This window comes from Lissotriton vulgaris, chromosome 1_1, assembly GCF_964263255.1.
Source record: "Lissotriton vulgaris chromosome 1_1, aLisVul1.2, whole genome shotgun sequence".
In the NCBI taxonomy this organism is placed as follows: Eukaryota; Metazoa; Chordata; class Amphibia; order Caudata; family Salamandridae; genus Lissotriton; species Lissotriton vulgaris.
Genome location: NC_141685.1, coordinates 1,371,957,344 through 1,371,974,083, shown reverse-complemented (window position 1 = coordinate 1,371,974,083; position 16,740 = coordinate 1,371,957,344). Strand labels below are relative to the sequence as shown.

At 41.7% G+C, this 16,740-nt stretch overlaps 5 non-coding genes across 5 annotated transcripts; all 5 read left to right on the top strand.

Moving 5' to 3' along the window:
- Positions 1-765: 765 nt before the first annotated feature.
- TRNAS-AGA (transfer RNA serine (anticodon AGA)) lies at positions 766-847 on the top strand. Its single transcript has one exon. It is a non-coding gene; the product is annotated as a tRNA-Ser (tRNA).
- A 7,640-nt stretch (positions 848-8,487) lies between these two features.
- TRNAS-AGA (transfer RNA serine (anticodon AGA)) lies at positions 8,488-8,569 on the top strand. Its single transcript has one exon. It is a non-coding gene; the product is annotated as a tRNA-Ser (tRNA).
- Positions 8,570-11,427: 2,858 nt separating this feature from the next.
- On the top strand, positions 11,428-11,509 carry TRNAS-AGA (transfer RNA serine (anticodon AGA)). The gene has a single exon. It is a non-coding gene; the product is annotated as a tRNA-Ser (tRNA).
- Positions 11,510-12,798: 1,289 nt separating this feature from the next.
- On the top strand, positions 12,799-12,870 carry TRNAH-GUG (transfer RNA histidin (anticodon GUG)). Its single transcript has one exon. It is a non-coding gene; the product is annotated as a tRNA-His (tRNA).
- Positions 12,871-14,369: 1,499 nt separating this feature from the next.
- On the top strand, positions 14,370-14,451 carry TRNAS-AGA (transfer RNA serine (anticodon AGA)). The gene has a single exon. It is a non-coding gene; the product is annotated as a tRNA-Ser (tRNA).
- The last annotated feature ends 2,289 nt before the right edge of the window (positions 14,452-16,740 follow it).

The window sequence follows — 16,740 nt, the reverse complement described above, 5'->3', positions numbered from 1 at the left end:
CGAAGTGGCAGTACACTGCAGCACAGGCACTGCAGTAGCAGGCTTGAGACAGGTTTGAAATGCTATTTCTTTGGGCGGCACAATCAGTCCCTGGGTATATGGTTTACCACTTTACAAGGGGCTTTCAAGTAAATTAAATCTGTCAGTCAGGTATACTCCAATTATACACATGATTAGGGAAGAAGCACGTGCACTTCAGCACTGATTAGTAGCGATAAAGTGATCAGAGTCCTAAGGCCAACAAAAAGATACAGCAAAATGCGGAGGTGAAAAGCAATAAGGTGGGGTTGGGACCACCTTAAGAATGCAAGGTCTAACAAAAACGAACTAAGGATAACATGAGTAAAACATCAGGTTTCTCTACAGCATTTGGTGAGACAAGTGGGCCTTCTTTTATCTTCCATAAATGCAATCTTTCCCGGACCCCTTTATTATATAGCACTTCAAGGAAAAAAATATAAAGCACTTACAAAGGAGCCTCAAATACTCAAAGATGGTAGACTTCTGTAATATGGGCCATATACTAAAAGCAGCACGAAGACAGAGTGGAATAGGGTCCAAAAAACTTGAGTGACCCATGAGAGTATGCATGCAAGCCTATGGTATTCCAAACTAGAGATATACGCATGCAATTTTTGTTTTAGGAGAGAATGTGCCTGCTGAAAAAAACATTATTTTTAAAAAGTGCATTGCAGAATATCAGGAATTTGCTGTGGGACACCTTGAAAACTTGCATACAGATTATGTGCACATGCCTTACATTCAGTTGTTGTGGCCGAGTGGTTAAGGCGATGGACTAGAAATCCATTGGGGTCTCCCCGCGCAGGTTCGAATCCTGCCGACAACGAGAATCTTTTTAACATCGGCTACAATTTCAGAAGTTAACCTTTAGTATTTCTCCCATGTCAGTTTTATAAATAGGTGGCTTATTTTGGTGTCACTATTGCCATATCACATATTTATTATCGCTCCCCCTTTCATATCTTTGCTATAACTCTCGTCCTTCATTAGCGCTGGTGCGAACGCTTCAAATTATTATACCCTGGCTCTCTTGGTCATACCTGTGCATACACTTGAAACTTACTTTACCAATAAAAGAAGCAAATAGAGAAATAAAATAAAAGTGCTAGCTGGATTAGGCAAACACACTTCATAAAACTGCATTTTCTTTTTTATTCTCCCCCGTGTTACAAGCTTAACTGCTCCCTGTGTAATTTCTCTTAACCTGCTGTTCCTGGAGGAGAATTTCATCTACAAGCTCTTTCTGTGTTTTTTCCTAGTCTTTTCTTTCCCTTTTCTTAGATTTGTAACTGTTCCTTTACGTGCTCTATTTAGGCGCCATTAATCTCATTTGAGCTCCTTGTACCTGCTGCTGTTTTCTCCACACCTCATACTGTCTTTTCCCTCTTTCTCTCTTTCTCTGCGGTTGGTGGCTACTTTCCAAAGCGTCTGATGCCCCAATGTTCCTTCGTCTTGTTGTCAGACGTGAATTTGAAAAGCAACAAAATTAACAAGCCTTTACCACTCACACATGGCAGAAGTTTATACTTTAATTCAATGAGCTAAGAAAAGTGTGTTGTGGGGCCCCTACGAGCCATGGTGCTTGCTTCATCATAATTAGGCATGCAGTCATTAGCCACAGCTCTGTTTATGGGTCACTGAGGTCAGTTTCAATAATTCCTCAAAAACCTAACCATGCAGTCCCCCCTAACTGTGTAGTTATCTTGCTTTACTGCTGTTTGTGTGATTAGCTGGGAGGAGCTCACGGCAGCATCCTCCCAATAAAAGTGTAGATGGACCGTTCCTTAACTCTTTCTTGCTTCACATACAGATGGCTTGAGGAGGTACAGGGGAGATGCAGGTCTAATAAACAGAATAGAATATCTGCACCAGGTGTGCTTCTCTGCATTGGTGTCCCATCACAGGCCCTCCAGTGTATGTGTGATCTTTGACTCCTGCCAGTTCACAAGCAGGCGGCCAGGAAACGGTTTCAGCCTATCAACCACTGAGGAGATAAAGCCTTTGTATAAGGAATGAGGAAGCAATGAACACATTCAGCCTATCACAGGAGTAGCCCTGAGTGTTCCGAATTATAATTTCTCCATGTCACTCTACATAATTGAGCCCAAGTAGCTCGCCGTGATCATATATTGGTTAGTACTCTGCGTTGTGGCCTCAGCAACCACGGTTCGAAACCGAGTTATGGCATTGTGGTTGGCAATGTCACGGCAGTTGGGTTTTTCCTTTACAGAATTCCCAAATGTACCAGTTGTTTTTGTAAAATGTCTATTAAAAACAGATCTGTTGTATCTATGTCTTTAAATATGTGCATTCTCAAGAGAGAATGCAGCCATGTCACTAGCCATGTCACTCTGGAATTCATGATCTGTGTCAGTTGTTTTGTTGATCTCTGATGTGGACGATTTGCCTCCCTGTTGGGCTAATAAACCCGTTTTTACCAGCTTCCTGAGTATTGATCTTTACAATACTGGCGACGATGAGCCCAGCAGGTGAAAATGAACCCAGCGCCTTGAAGACGAAGACTTTCTTTTAAATTCGACTTTCGTTTTTTTTGGGGGAAAGTAAACTATCGTTTTCCTGCTCTACCTTGTACTCTTCGTGAGTGAACGTTGTGTATTTCTTTGCCGGCGCCAGCACCAAGCAGAAGGTACAATTTTATAATTCTGTCTGAATTGGATTTATTAACGAAGTTACGAAGTATCCCTACCTCCGTTGCTCGGCATTTTTCAAATCTTGCTCGAGCTGTTGGAGCGTGCCTGCTTGGAACGCGATCTTCGCGAGCTTTGCAACTGGAGCGTGCCTGCCTGGAGTGTGTTGCCATTGTCTCGGCGCGTTCTTCTGCATAATCTTGACTGGCGTAACGTCACACGCAACGTGCCTGGCGTTCCTCAAACTTCACGTCACACGCTTCGTGTTGCCAGGTGACAAACAAACAAACGCGTTCCTGTTTCCTTACGCGCAATTCTATCACCTAGCAACCGAGTATTTGCCAGCGCGTCCTGTCTATTCCTCGGCCATTTGCTTAAACGCGCTGAAGATTTTCTCCTGAGCACGGTATTTCTTTCCTAATTACATTTTTGTCTGAGGCAAGTCACTTTTTGTTTGATACAGTTGGACTGAAACTCTTTACTCTCAAGACTGATTTTGGTTGTACTTTTGAAGTGCTTATCTGACTGAAGCCATAGAATTTCAGCTTATTTTTTTTGAACTGTCTGAAGCAGTAGATCACCAGTTTCTATTCTTGAAGTTACCGCAGTACACAGTGTGCAGTGAGCAAGGAAGCTTTCTTGTCAAGCGGGACAGCGCACTAAGAAGTTGTGTATCCTTTTGTTATTTTAACTCCTTATTTTAGGTTGTTATTTTAAATTGTTGTGTTAGCTTATTTAGTTAACTTGTTATTTTAGTTTGTTTAGTTGTTTTCTTTCAGCATGTCGTCTTCTGCAAGTGGTATGAACCAACCTCCCCAGTTTTTAAGTGAACAGGGCGAACCCATTTTACCTTGGAAGAAATGGAAACCTATCTTTGATTCTTACCTTCTTGCAATTGGCGGAGAGAAGTTTTCTGCTGTCAGGAAACAGGCTGTTTTACTTAACAACCTTGGAATTGAGGGAAGAAACATTTATGACAGTTTAGATCCGATACCGATTGGCAGGGGTGCTGGCGAACCTTCAGATGTTTTTGAGATGAGTGTTCTTCTCCTTAAAAATCATTTTGGTGCACGCATTAACGTTGTTATGGAAAGACACAAATTTTTCATGCGTGTTCAAGCTAAGAGTGAGAGAGTTGGAAATTACGTTGCAGCACTCAAATCCCTTGCGCAGACCTGCGAATTTGAACTTTTAACGGATTCCCTCATTCGTGATCAACTGGTTCGTTGCACAAATGATCTCAAAATCCAAGAGAAACTGTTGTCCAAGAATCCAAATTTAAAAGAGGCTATACTTATTGTTGAGAGTGTTGAACATACCTCTACTTGGGTCAAGGAGATTAGGAAGGGCCCCTCTCAGAATGATCCGGTTTCCAGTGTTGGTCTTGAGCACCGACAAACTCTCCAAGCTGAGTGTAATGTTGCTGTTGTTGGCAAAATTTCTCCCAAGCAAGAGAAAACCTTTGTTAAATCTGAAAAACCCAAACAGAACTTTAGCAGTAATAATTCAAATAAGGACAACAAATTTAAGTGTCCCAGATGTGGTAGTGAGAAACTTGGTCCGAATTATCCGAATTGTTTTGCTAAAAGTACTGTTTGTAGAAATTGTGGGAGGAAGGGTCATTACGCAAGGATGTGTAAAAGCAACAAAGTCAATTGTATTGATGAGGATGAAGCTTATTACCAAGATTCGATTCATTGCATTACGGATGATGTTATCAATGGTGTGAATCAAGTGGATGATGACATAGTAGTTATGCCCTCTTGTGACATCCAAATTGCAAACAAAGTGGTTCCCGTGTTAGCTGACTCTGGTTCACTGTTCACCCTCATCAGTGATAAGTTTTGGTTTGCAAATTTTGATGGGGATAAAATTAAACTTACAGTCTCTGATATCAATCCTGTGGGGTATGCCAAACAGAAAATTGAGGTATTGGGATATTCCATTCAAACCATTTCTTTCAAAGGCAGGGAAATTGTTGGCAAGGTTTATATTGCTAAGAGGGGAGATAACCTCCTTGGTTGGCGTCACCAACGGAATCTGGGGATCACCTTGAATCCCAATGCACCCGAGCAGGTTATGCTAGTATCTGAAGGGGGTGATTTTTCAGATGTTCTTGGGAAATTCCCTGAAGTTTTTACTGAAGATCTGGGGTTACTCAAAGGTTTCAAACACAGGATAATCTTGAAAAGTAGTGCCAAGCCTGTGGTGCATAAGGTCAGGAAGGTGCCCAACCTCATGTTACAACCACTGCAAGTTGAGATTGAGAGGTTATTGAAACTTGGTGTTGTTGAGGAGATAGAGTCCTCAGAATGGCTTGCGCCGATTGTTTTGGCACCTAAGGACAAGGGTACCAAGATTAGGATGTGTGTGGACCTCAGGAGTTTAAACAGTTCTATTTGGGTGGACAGGCAGCCCTTGCCTAATATCAATGAGATTTTGATTAAGTTAGGTGGTGCCACTTTGTTTAGCGTTATGGATCTGTCAGCTGCCTACCACCAGGTTCTCTTACATGAAGAGTCAAGACACCTGACTTCTTTTGTCACTCCCATCGGTGCATATAGGTTCATTAGGATGCCTTTTGGGTTAGCCAGCACTGCTGCTTGTTTTCAGAGAATCATGAAAAATGTCCTTTCTGGTATTGATTGTGTCCTCTTTTTCCAGGATGACATTTTAGTCCATGGTGTTGACGCAAATAGACATGATGTTACTCTTTTTGCTGTTTTGTCTAGGCTTAGAGATGCAGGTATGACTCTTAAACAAGAGAAATGCAAATTCAGGGTTAGGTCTGTATCCTATTTGGGACACAACATATCTGGGGAAGGCATCAGTCCTAAGTTTGATCTTGCTGAGGCCATTCTTCAAGCTCAACCTCCTTCTAATAAGGATCAGGTTAAGTCTTTTAATGGATTATCGGAGTATTACTCCAAGTTTATTCCCAATTTTGCCAGCGTTATGCAACCCATTAGACTTCTCCTTAAGAAGGGTGCGGTTTTTGATTGGAACCAAGATTGTTCGAATGCCTTTGACACAGTCAAGTCAGTGATTGCTAAGATGCCTACCTTAGGGCATTTTGATGTGCGCAAAAAGACCATTCTGTCCACTGATGCCAGCTTACGTGGCTTGGGGGCTGTTTTGGCCCAGCTCGTGGATGGTTCAGAGAAAGTTATTGGTTTTGCGTCCCGTTCCTTGAAGGGTGCGGAGGAGCGCTACTCGGTCATTGAGCGCGAGGCTTTGGCCTGCTTTTGGGCCATCAAACACTTCAGATTCTATCTGTGGGGCCTACCGTTTGTAGTAAGATCTGACCACAAACCCCTAGTGCAGTTGTTCTCGTGTAGGAATGTCGAGTGTACCACCCCCAGAATTAAAAGATGGGTTGAGGGTCTCATGGAATATAATTTTTGTGTTGAATATTTACCTGGTCCCAAGAACGTTCCCGCTGATTTTCTTTCTAGGTTGCCTATTGATAAGTTGGTCACGTATGACCCGGATGTTCCCACTGTTTCATGGGTGAGATAATCTGCTTTGAATGAAGCGGAATGGAAAGGGTGTTTTCCTGATGATCCTGCTAGAGATTTTATCTTGGAGGCTACGGTCAATGGTTGGCCTGCCTTGAGAGAAGTTCCTGATTCTGCCAAAGGTTTTTGGAACGTTAGGGATGAGTTGAACATTGTTCAGGGTGAATTATTTAGGGGTAACAGGCTAATTCCTCCCTGTGGTATGAGAGAGAAGATAATCAACCTAGCCCATGAGGGACATTTAGGTCGTAGTCTCACCAAAGCAAGGGTGAGAGAATCTTACTGGTGGCCCGAGTTGGACCATGAAGTTGAAGCTGTCGTTAAAGACTGCCACATTTGTGCCAGTAATGATAAATCAAGGAAGGTGAGCACCGCTCCGCTTTCTCCCATTGCCATTCCTGAACGACCTTGGTCCAAGGTTGCCATTGATGTAGTTGGGCCATTCTTGAATTTGGGACTTTCTGAAAGATTTGTCGTTGTCCTTGTAGATTACACTTCAAAGTGGTTGTCCCGTCATCTTCTCAGGATGCGTGTGTTTCGCCTCGTGGAATGAACCCTAGAGTCAGGAGAGCACCTTCGTATCTCCAAGATTACTGTATCGCATGATTTCTTCTTTTCCAGCGATTTCTCCTTTTCCAGGTTTTTCCTGTTCTTTGTTTTTTCATTTTCATTGTTTTGTTTTTCATTATTATTATAAGGGAGATGTGTTGTATCTATGTCTTTAAATATGTGCATTCTCAAGAGAGAATGCAGCCATGTCACTAGCCATGTCACTCTGGAATTCATGATCTGTGTCAGTTGTTTTGTTGATCTCTGATGTGGACGACTTGCCTCCCTGTTGGGCTAATAAACCCGTTTTTACCAGCTTCCTGAGTATTGATCTTTACAATAAGATCCTTTTCAATATTTAAACGATCTAACGACAAATTATTTAAAGACACATGATTATAAGATGTAGGTATACTGTACTTACTGACATAAATTATCGTTCTTGAACATATTTGCGGTAAGGGGAGCGGAGCTCTCCCCCAGGCCAATCAGAATGCAGATGAATGCAGTTGCAGTTGAGTGACCTGTGTTGTGGCTGTCTACAGGGAATGCACATATGTAGCTGTCTCGCAGCCCAATCCAGACGTCAATTGAAGACAGGTTTTCATGCAAATAGAGCAGTAAGTGCAGAGAAATGCTCACTCTCTAAAAATGGCATTTATACAATAGTAAGATTAAATCCAACCTCACCAGTAGATAGGATTTATCAATAAATAAATAAAGCTTCTCCTCTCTGATATGGAATTCCCCCCAAAAAGTATAAGGGAATACCCAATGCTAACCTATGAGAGGGGCAGACCTCACAGTAGTGAAAAAATGTAATAGACTGTTTGATACTACTAGGACATACAAACTACCACAGTACATGTCTTACCTTTTACTTACATAGCATGATGCCCCTAGGACTACCTAGGGCCTACCTTAGGGGTTACTGATATGTAATAAAATTGGAGTTTAAGGCTTGGCAAGTAGTTTTAAATGCCAAGTCGAAGTGGCAGTACACTGCAGCACAGGCACTGCAGTAGCAGGCTTGAGACAGGTTTGAAATGCTATTTCTTTGGGCGGCACAATCAGTCCCTGGGTATATGGTATACCACTTTACAAGGGGCTTTCAAATAAATTAAATCTGTCAGTTAGGTATGCTCCAATTATACACATGATTAGGGAAGAAGCACGTGCACTTCAGCACTGATTAGTAGCGATAAAGTGATCAGAGTCCTAAGGCCAACAAAAAGATACAGCAAAATGCGGAGGTGAAAAGCAATAAGGTGGGGTTGGGACCACCTTAAGAATGCAAGGTCTAACAAAAACGAACTAAGGATAACATGAGTAAAACATCAGGTTTCTCTACAACATTTGGTGAGACAAGTGGGCCTTCTTTTATCTTCCATAAATGCAATCTTTCCCGGACCCCTTTATTATATAGCACTTCAAGGAAAAAAATATAAAGCACTTACAAAGGAGCCTCAAATACTCAAAGATGGTAGACTTCTGTAATATGGGCCATATACTAAAAGCAGCACGAAAACAGAGTGCAATAGGGTTCAAAAAACTTGAGACCCATGAGAGTATGCATGCAAGCCTATGGTATTCCAAACTAGAGATATACGCATGCAATTTTTGTTTTTAGGAGACAATGTGCCTGCTGAAAAAAACATTATTTTTAAAAAGTGCATTGCAGAATATCAGGAATTTGCTGTGGGACACCTTGAAAACTTGCATACAGATTATGTGCTTACGCCTTACAGTCAGTTGTTGTGGCCGAGTGGTTAAGGCGATGGACTAGAAATCCATTGGGGTCTCTCCGCGCAGGTTCGAATCCTGCCGACAACGAGAATCTTTTTAACATCGGCTACAATTTCAGAAGTTAACCTTTAGTATTTCTCCCATGTCAGTTTTATAAATAGGTGGCTTATTTTGGTGTCACTATTGCCATATCACATATTTATTATCGCTCCCCCTTTCATATCTTTGCTATAACTCTCGTCCTTCATTAACGCTGGTGCAAACGCTTCAAATTATTATACCCTCCTCTCTCGGTCACACCTCTGCATGCACTTGAAACTTACTTTACCAATAAAAGAAGCAAATAGAGAAATAAAATAAAAGTGCTAGCTGGATTAGGCAAACACACTTCATAAAACTGCATTTTCTTTTCTATTCTCCCCCGAGTTACAAGCTTAACTGCTCCCTGTGTAATTTCTCTTAACCTGCTGTTCCTGGAAGAGAATTTCATCTACAAGCTCTTTCTGTGTTTTTTCCTAGTCTTTTCTTTCCCTTTTCTTAGATTTGTAACTGTTCCTTTACGTGCTCTATTTAGGCGCCATTAATCTCATTTGAGCTCCTTGTACCTGCTGCTGTTTTCTCCACACCTCATACTGTCTTTTCCCTCTTTCTCTGTTTCTCTGCGGTTGGTGGCTACTTTCCAAAGCGCCTGATGCCCCAATGTTCCTTCGTCTTGTTGTCAGACGTGAATTTGAAAAGCAACAAAATTAACAAGCCTTTACCACTCACACATGGCAGAAGTTTATACTTTAATTCAATGAGCTAAGAAAAGTGTGTGTGGGGCCCCTACGAGCCATGGTGCTTGCTTCATCATAATTAGGCATGCAGTCATTAGCCACAGCTCTTATTATGGGTCACTGAGGTCAGTTTCAATAATTCCTCAAAAACCTAACCATGCAGTCCCCCCTAACTGTGTAGTTATCTTGCTTTACTGCTGTTTGTGTGATTAGCTGGGAGGAGCTCACGGCAGCATCCTCCCAATAAAAGTGTAGATGGACCGTTCCTTAACTCTTTCTTGCTTCACATACAGATGGCTTGAGGAGGTACAGGGGAGATGCAGGTCTAATAAACAGAATAGAATATCTGCGCCAGGTGTGTTTCTCTGCATTGGTGTCCCATCACAGGCCCACCAGTGTATGTGTGATCTTTGACTCCTGCCAGTTCACAAGCAGGCGGCCAGGAAACGGTTTCAGCCTATCAACCACTGAGGAGATAAAGCCTTAGTATAAGGAATTAGGAAGCAATGAACACATTCAGCCTATCACAGGAGTAGCCCTGAGTGTACCGAATTATAATTTCTTCATGTCACTGTATGTTATTGAGCCCAAGTAGCTCGCCGTGATCGTATCGTGGTTAGTACTCTGCGTTGTGGCCGCAGCAACCTCGGTTCTACTCCGAGTCACGGCATTATGGTTGGCAATGTCACTGCAGTTGGGATTTTCCTTTACAGAATTCCCAAATGTACCAGTTGTTTTTGTAAAATGTCTATTAAAAACAGATCCTTTTCAATATTTAAACGATCTAACGACAAATTATTTAAACACACATGATTATAAGATGTAGGTATAACGTACTTACTGACATAAATTATCGTTCTTGAACATATTTGCGGTAAGGGGAGCGGAGCTCTCCCCCAGGCCAATCAGAATGCAGATGAATGCAGTTGCAGTTGAGTGACCTGTGTTGTGGCTGTCTACAGGGAATGCACATATGTAGCTGTCTTGCAGCCCAATCCAGACGTCAATTGAAGACAGGTTTTCATGCAAATAGAACAGTAAGTGCAGAGAAATGCTCACTCTCTAAAAATGGCATTTATACAATAGTAAGATTAAATCCAACCTCACCAGTAGATAGGATTCATTAATAAATAAATAGAGCTTCTCCTCTCTGATATGGAATTACCCCCCAAAAAGTATAAGGGAATACCCAATGCTAACCTATGAGAGGGGCAGACCTCACAGTAGTGAAAAATGTAATAGACTGTTTGATACTACTAGGACATACAAACTACCACAGTACATGTCTTACCTTTTACTTACATAGCATGATGCCCCTAGGACTACTTACGGCCTACCTTAGGGGTTACTGATATGTAATAAAATTGGAGTTTAAGGCTTGGCAAGTAGTTTTAAATGCCAAGTCGAAGTGGCAGTACACTGCAGCACAGGCACTGCAGTAGCAGGCTTGAGACAGGTTTTAAATGCTATTTCTTTGGGTGGCACAATCAGTCCCTGGGTATATGGTATACCACTTTACAAGGGGCTTTCAAGTAAATTAAATCTGTCAGTCAGGTATACTCCAATTATACACATGATTAGGGAAGAAGCACGTGCACTTCAGCACTGATTAGTAGCGATAAAGTGATCAGAGTCCTAAGGCCAACAAAAAGATACAGCAAAATGCGGAGGTGAAAAGCAATAAGGAGGTGTTGGGACCACCTTAAGAATGCAAGGTCTAACAAAAACGAACTAAGGATAACATGAGTAAAACATCAGGTTTCTCTACAGCATTTGGTGAGACAAGTGGGCCTTCTTTTATCTTCCTTAAATGCAATCTTTCCCGGACCCCTTTATTATATAGCTCTTCAAGGAAAAAATATTAAGCACTTACAAAGGAGCCTCAAATACTCAAAGATGGTATACTTCTGTAATATGGGCCATATACTAAAAGCAGCACGAAAACAGAGTGCAATAGGTTCCAAAAAACTTGAGTGACCCATGAGAGTATGCATGCAAGCCTATGGTATTCCAAACTAGAGATATACGCATGCAATTTTTGTTTTTAGGAGAGAATGTGCCTGCTGAAAAAAACATTATTCTTAAAAAGTGCATTGCAGAATATCAGGAATTTGCTGTGGGACACCTTGAAAACTTGCATACAGATTATGTGCACACGCCTCACAGTCAGTTGTTGTGGCCGAGTGGTTAAGGCGATGGACTAGAAATCCATTGGGGTCTCCCCGCGCAGGTTCAAATCCTGCCGACAACGAGAATCTTTTTAACATCGGCTACAATTTCAGAAGTTAACCTTTAGTATTTCTTCCATGTCAGTTTTATAAATAGGTGGCTTATTTTGGTGTCACTATTGCCATATCACATATTTATTATCGCTCCCCCTTTCATATCTTTGCTATAACTCTCGTCCTTCATTAGCGCTGGTGCAAACACTTCAAATTATTATACCCTGGCTCTCTCGGTCATACCTGTGCATGCACTTGAAAATTACTTTACCAATAAAAGAAGCAAATAGAGAAATAAAATAAAAGTGCTAGCTGGATTAGGCAAACACACTTCATAAAACTGCATTTTCTTTTCTATTCTCCCCCGTGTTACAAGCTTAACTGCTCCCTGTGTAATTTCTCTTAACCTGCTGTTCCTGGAAGAGAATTTAATCTACAAGCTCTTTCTGTGTTTTTTCCTAGTCTTTTCTTTCCCTTTTCTTAGATTTGTAACTGTTCCTTTACGTGCTCTATTTAGGCACCATTAATCTCATTTGAGCTCCTTGTACCTGCTGCTGTTTTCTCCACACCTCATAATGCCTTTTCCCTCTTTCTCTCTTTCTCTGCGGTTGGTGGCTACTTTCCAAAGCGTCTGATGCCCCAATGTTCCTTCGTCTTGTTGTCAGACGTGAATTTGAAAAGCAACAAAATTAACAAGCCTTTACCACTCACACATGGCAGAAGTTTATACTTTAATTCAATGAGCTAAGAAAAGTGTGTTGTGGGGCCCCTACGAGCTATGGTGCTTGCTTCATCATAATTAGGCATGCAGTCATTAGCCACAGCTCTGGTTATGGGTCACTGAGGTCAGTTTCAATAATTCCTCAAAAACCTACCCATGCAGTCCCCCCTAACTGTGTAGTTATCTTGCTTTACTGCTGTTTGTGTGATTAGCTGGGAGGAGCTCACGGCAGCATCCTCCCAATAAAAGTGTAGATGGACCGTTCCTTAACTCTTTCTTGCTTCACATACAGATGGCTTGAGGAGGTACAGGAGAGATGCAGGTCTAATAAACAGAATAGAATATCTGCGCCAGGTGTGTTTCTCTGCATTGGTGTCCCATCACAGGCCCACCAGTGTATGTGTGATCTTTGACTCCTGCCAGTTCACAAGCAGGCGGCCAGGAAACGGTTTCAGCCTATCAACCACTGAGGAGATAAAGCCTTTGTATAAGGAATGAGGAAGCAATGAACACATTCAGCCTATCACAAGAGTAGCCCTGAGTGTTCCGAATTATAATTTCTTCATGTCACTGTACGTTATTGAGCCCAAGTAGCTCGCCGTGATCGTATAGTGGTTAGTACCCTGCGTTGTGGCCGCAGCAACCTCGGTTCAAATCCGAGTCACGGCATTGTGGTTGGCAATGTCACGGCAGTTGGGTTTTTCCTTTACAGAATTCCCAAATGTACCAGTTGTTTTTGTAAAATGTCTTTTAAAAACAGATCCTTTTCAATATTTAAACGATCTAACGACAAAATATTTAAACACACATGATTATAAGATGTAGGTATACTGTACTTACTGACATAAATTATCGTTCTTGAACATATTTGCGGTAAGGGGAGCGGAGCACTCCCCCAGGCCAATCAGAATGCAGATGAATGCAGTTGCAGTTGAGTGACCTGTGTTGTGGCTGTCTACAGGGAATGCACATATGTAGCTGTCTCGCAGCCCAATTCAGACGTCAATTGAAGACAGGTTTTCATGCAAATAGAGCAGTAAGTGCAGAGAAATGCTCACTCTCTAAAAATGGCATTTATACAATAGTAAGATTAAATCCAACCCCACCAGTAGATAGGATGTATCAATAAATAAATAAAGCTTCTCCTCTCTGATATGGAATTACCCCCCAAAAAGTATAAGGGAATACCCAATGCTAACCTATGAGAGGGGCAGACCTCACAGTAGTGAAAAATGTAATAGACTGTTTGATACTACTAGGACATACAAACTACCACAGTACATGTCTTACCTTTTACTTACATAGCATGATGCCCCTCGGACTACCTAGGGCCTACCTTAGGGGTTACTGATATGTAATAAAATTGGAGTTTAAGGCTTGGCAAGTAGTTTTAAATGCCAAGTCGAAGTGGCAGTACACTGCAGCACAGGCACTGCAGTAGCAGGCTTGAGACAGGTTTGAAATGCTATTTCTTTGGGCGGCACAATCAGTCCCTGGGTATATGGTATACCACTTTACAAGGGGCTTTCAAGTAAATTAAATCTGTCAGTCAGGTATACTCCAATTATACACATGATTAGGGAAGAAGCACGTGCACTTCAGCACTGATTAGTAGCGATAAAGTGATCAGAGTCCTAAGGCCAACAAAAAGATACAGCAAAATGCGGAGGTGAAAAGCAATAAGGTGGGGTTGGGACCACCTTAAGAATGCAAGGTCTAACAAAAACGAACTAAGGATAACATGAGTAAAACATCAGGTTTCTCTACAGCATTTGGTGAGACAAGTGGGCCTTCTTTTATCTTCCATAAATGCAATCTTTCCCGGACCCCTCTATTATATAGCTCTTCAAGGAAAAAATATAAAGCACTTACAAAGGAGCCTCAAATACTCAAAGATGGTAGACTTCTGTAATATGGGCCATATACTAAAAGCAGCACGAAAACAGAGTGCAATAGGGTCCAAAAAACTTGAGTGACCCATGAGAGTATGCATGTAAGCCTATGGTATTCCAAACTAGAGATATACGCATGCAATTTTTGTTTTTAGGAGAGAATGTGCCTGCTGAAAAAAACATTATTTTTAAAAAGTGCATTGCAGAATATCAGGAATTTGCTGTGGGACACCTTGAAAACTTGCATACAGATTATGTGCACACGCCTCACAGTCAGTTGTTGTGGCAGAGTGGTTAAGGCGATGGACTAGAAATCCATTGGGGTCTCCCCGCGCAGGTTCGAATCCTGCCGACAACGAGAATCTTTTGAACATCGGCTACAATTTCAGAAGTTAACCTTTAGTATTTCTTCCATGTCAGTTTTATAAATAGGTGGCTTATTTTGGTGTCACTATTGCCATATCACATATTTATTATCGCTCCCCCTTTCATATCTTTGCTATAACTCTCGTCCTTCATTAGTGCTGGTGCAAACGCTTCAAATTATTATACCCTGGCTCTCTCTGACAACTTGAAAAATACTTTACCAATAAAAGAAGCAAATAGAGAAATAAAATAAAAGTGCTAGCTGGATTAGGCAAACACACTTCATAAAACTGCATTTTCTTTTCTATTCTCCCCCGTGTTACAGGCTTAACTGCTCCCTGTGTAATTTCTCTTAACCTGCTGTTCCTGGAAGAGAATTTAATCTACAAGCTCTTTCTGTGTTTTTTCCTAGTCTTTTCTTTCCCTTTTCTTAGATTTGTAACTGTTCCTTTACGTGCTCTATTTAGGCGCCATTAATCTCATTTGAGCTCCTTGTACCTGCTGCTGTTTTCTCCACACCTCATACTGTCTTTTCCCTCTTTCTCTCTTTCTCTGCGGTTGGTGGCTACTCTCCAAAGCGTCTGATGCCCCAATGTTCCTTCGTCTTGTTGTCAGACGTGAATTTGAAAAGCAACAAAATTAACAAGCCTTTACCACTCACACATGGCAGAAGTTTATACTTTAATTCAATGAGCTAAGAAAAGTGTGTTGTGGGGCCCCTACGAGCCATGGTGCTTGCTTCATCATAATTAGGCATGCAGTCATTAGCCACAGCTCTGGTTATGGGTCACTGATGTCAGTTTCAATAATTCCTCAAAAACCTAACCATGCAGTCCCCCCTAACTGTGTAGTTATCTTGCTTTACTGCTGTTTGTGTGATTAGCTGGGAGGAGCTCACGGCAGCATCCTCCCAATAAAAGTGTAGATGGACCGTTCCTTAACTCTTTCTTGTTTCACATACAGATGGCTTGAGGAGGTACAGGGGAGATGCAGGTCTAATAAACAGAATAGAATATCTGCGCCAGGTGTGTTTCTCTGCATTGGTGTCCCATCACAGGCCCACCAGTGTATGTGTGATCTTTGACTCCTGCCAGTTCACAAGCAGGCGGCCAGGAAACGGTTTCAGCCTATCAACCACTGAGGAGATAAAGCCTTAGTATAAGGAATTAGGAAGCAATGAACACAATCAGCCTATCACAGGAGTAGCCCTGAGTGTACCGAATTATAATTTCTTCATGTCACTGTATGTTATTGAGCCCAAGTAGCTCGCCATGATCGTATCGTGGTTAGTACTCTGCGTTGTGGCCGCAGCAACCTCGGTTCTACTCCGAGTCACGGCATTATGGTTGGCAATGTCACTGCAGTTGGGATTTTCCTTTACAGAATTCCCAAATGTACCAGTTGTTTTTGTAAAATGTCTATTAAAAACAGATCCTTTTCAATATTTAAACGATCTAACGACAAATTATTTAAACACACATGATTATAAGATGTAGGTATAACGTACTTACTGACATAAATTATCGTTCTTGAACATATTTGCGGTAAGGGGAGCGGAGCTCTCCCCCAGGCCAATCAGAATGCAGATGAATGCAGTTGCAGTTGAGTGACCTGTGTTGTGGCTGTCTACAGGGAATGCACATATGTAGCTGTCTCGCAGCCCAATCCAGACGTCAATTGAAGACAGGTTTTCATGCAAATAGAGCAGTAAGTGCAGAGAAATGCTCACTCTCTAAAAATGGCATTTATACAATAGTAAGATTAAATCCAACCTCACCAGTAGATAGGATTTATCAATAAATAAATAAAGCTTCTCCTCTCTGATATGGAATTACCCCCCAAAAAGTATAAGTGAATACCCAATGCTAACCTATGAGAGGGGCAGACCTCACAGTAGTGAAAAATGTAATAGACTGTTTGATACTACTAGGACATACAAACTGCCACAGTATATGTCTTACCTTTTACTTACATAGCATGATGCCCCTAGGACTACTTACGGCCTACCTTAGGGGTTACTGATATGTAATAAAATTGGAGTTTAAGGCTTGGCAAGTAGTTTTAAATACCAAGTCGAAGTGGCAGTACACTGCAGCACAGGCACTGCAGTAGCAGGCTTGAGACAGGTTTTAAATGCTATTTCTTTGGGTGGCACAATCAGTCCCTGGGTATATGGTATACCACTTTACAAGGGGCTTTCAAGTAAATTAAATCTGTCAGTCAGGTATACTCCAATTATACACATGATTAGGGAAGAAGCACGTGCACTTCAGCACTGATT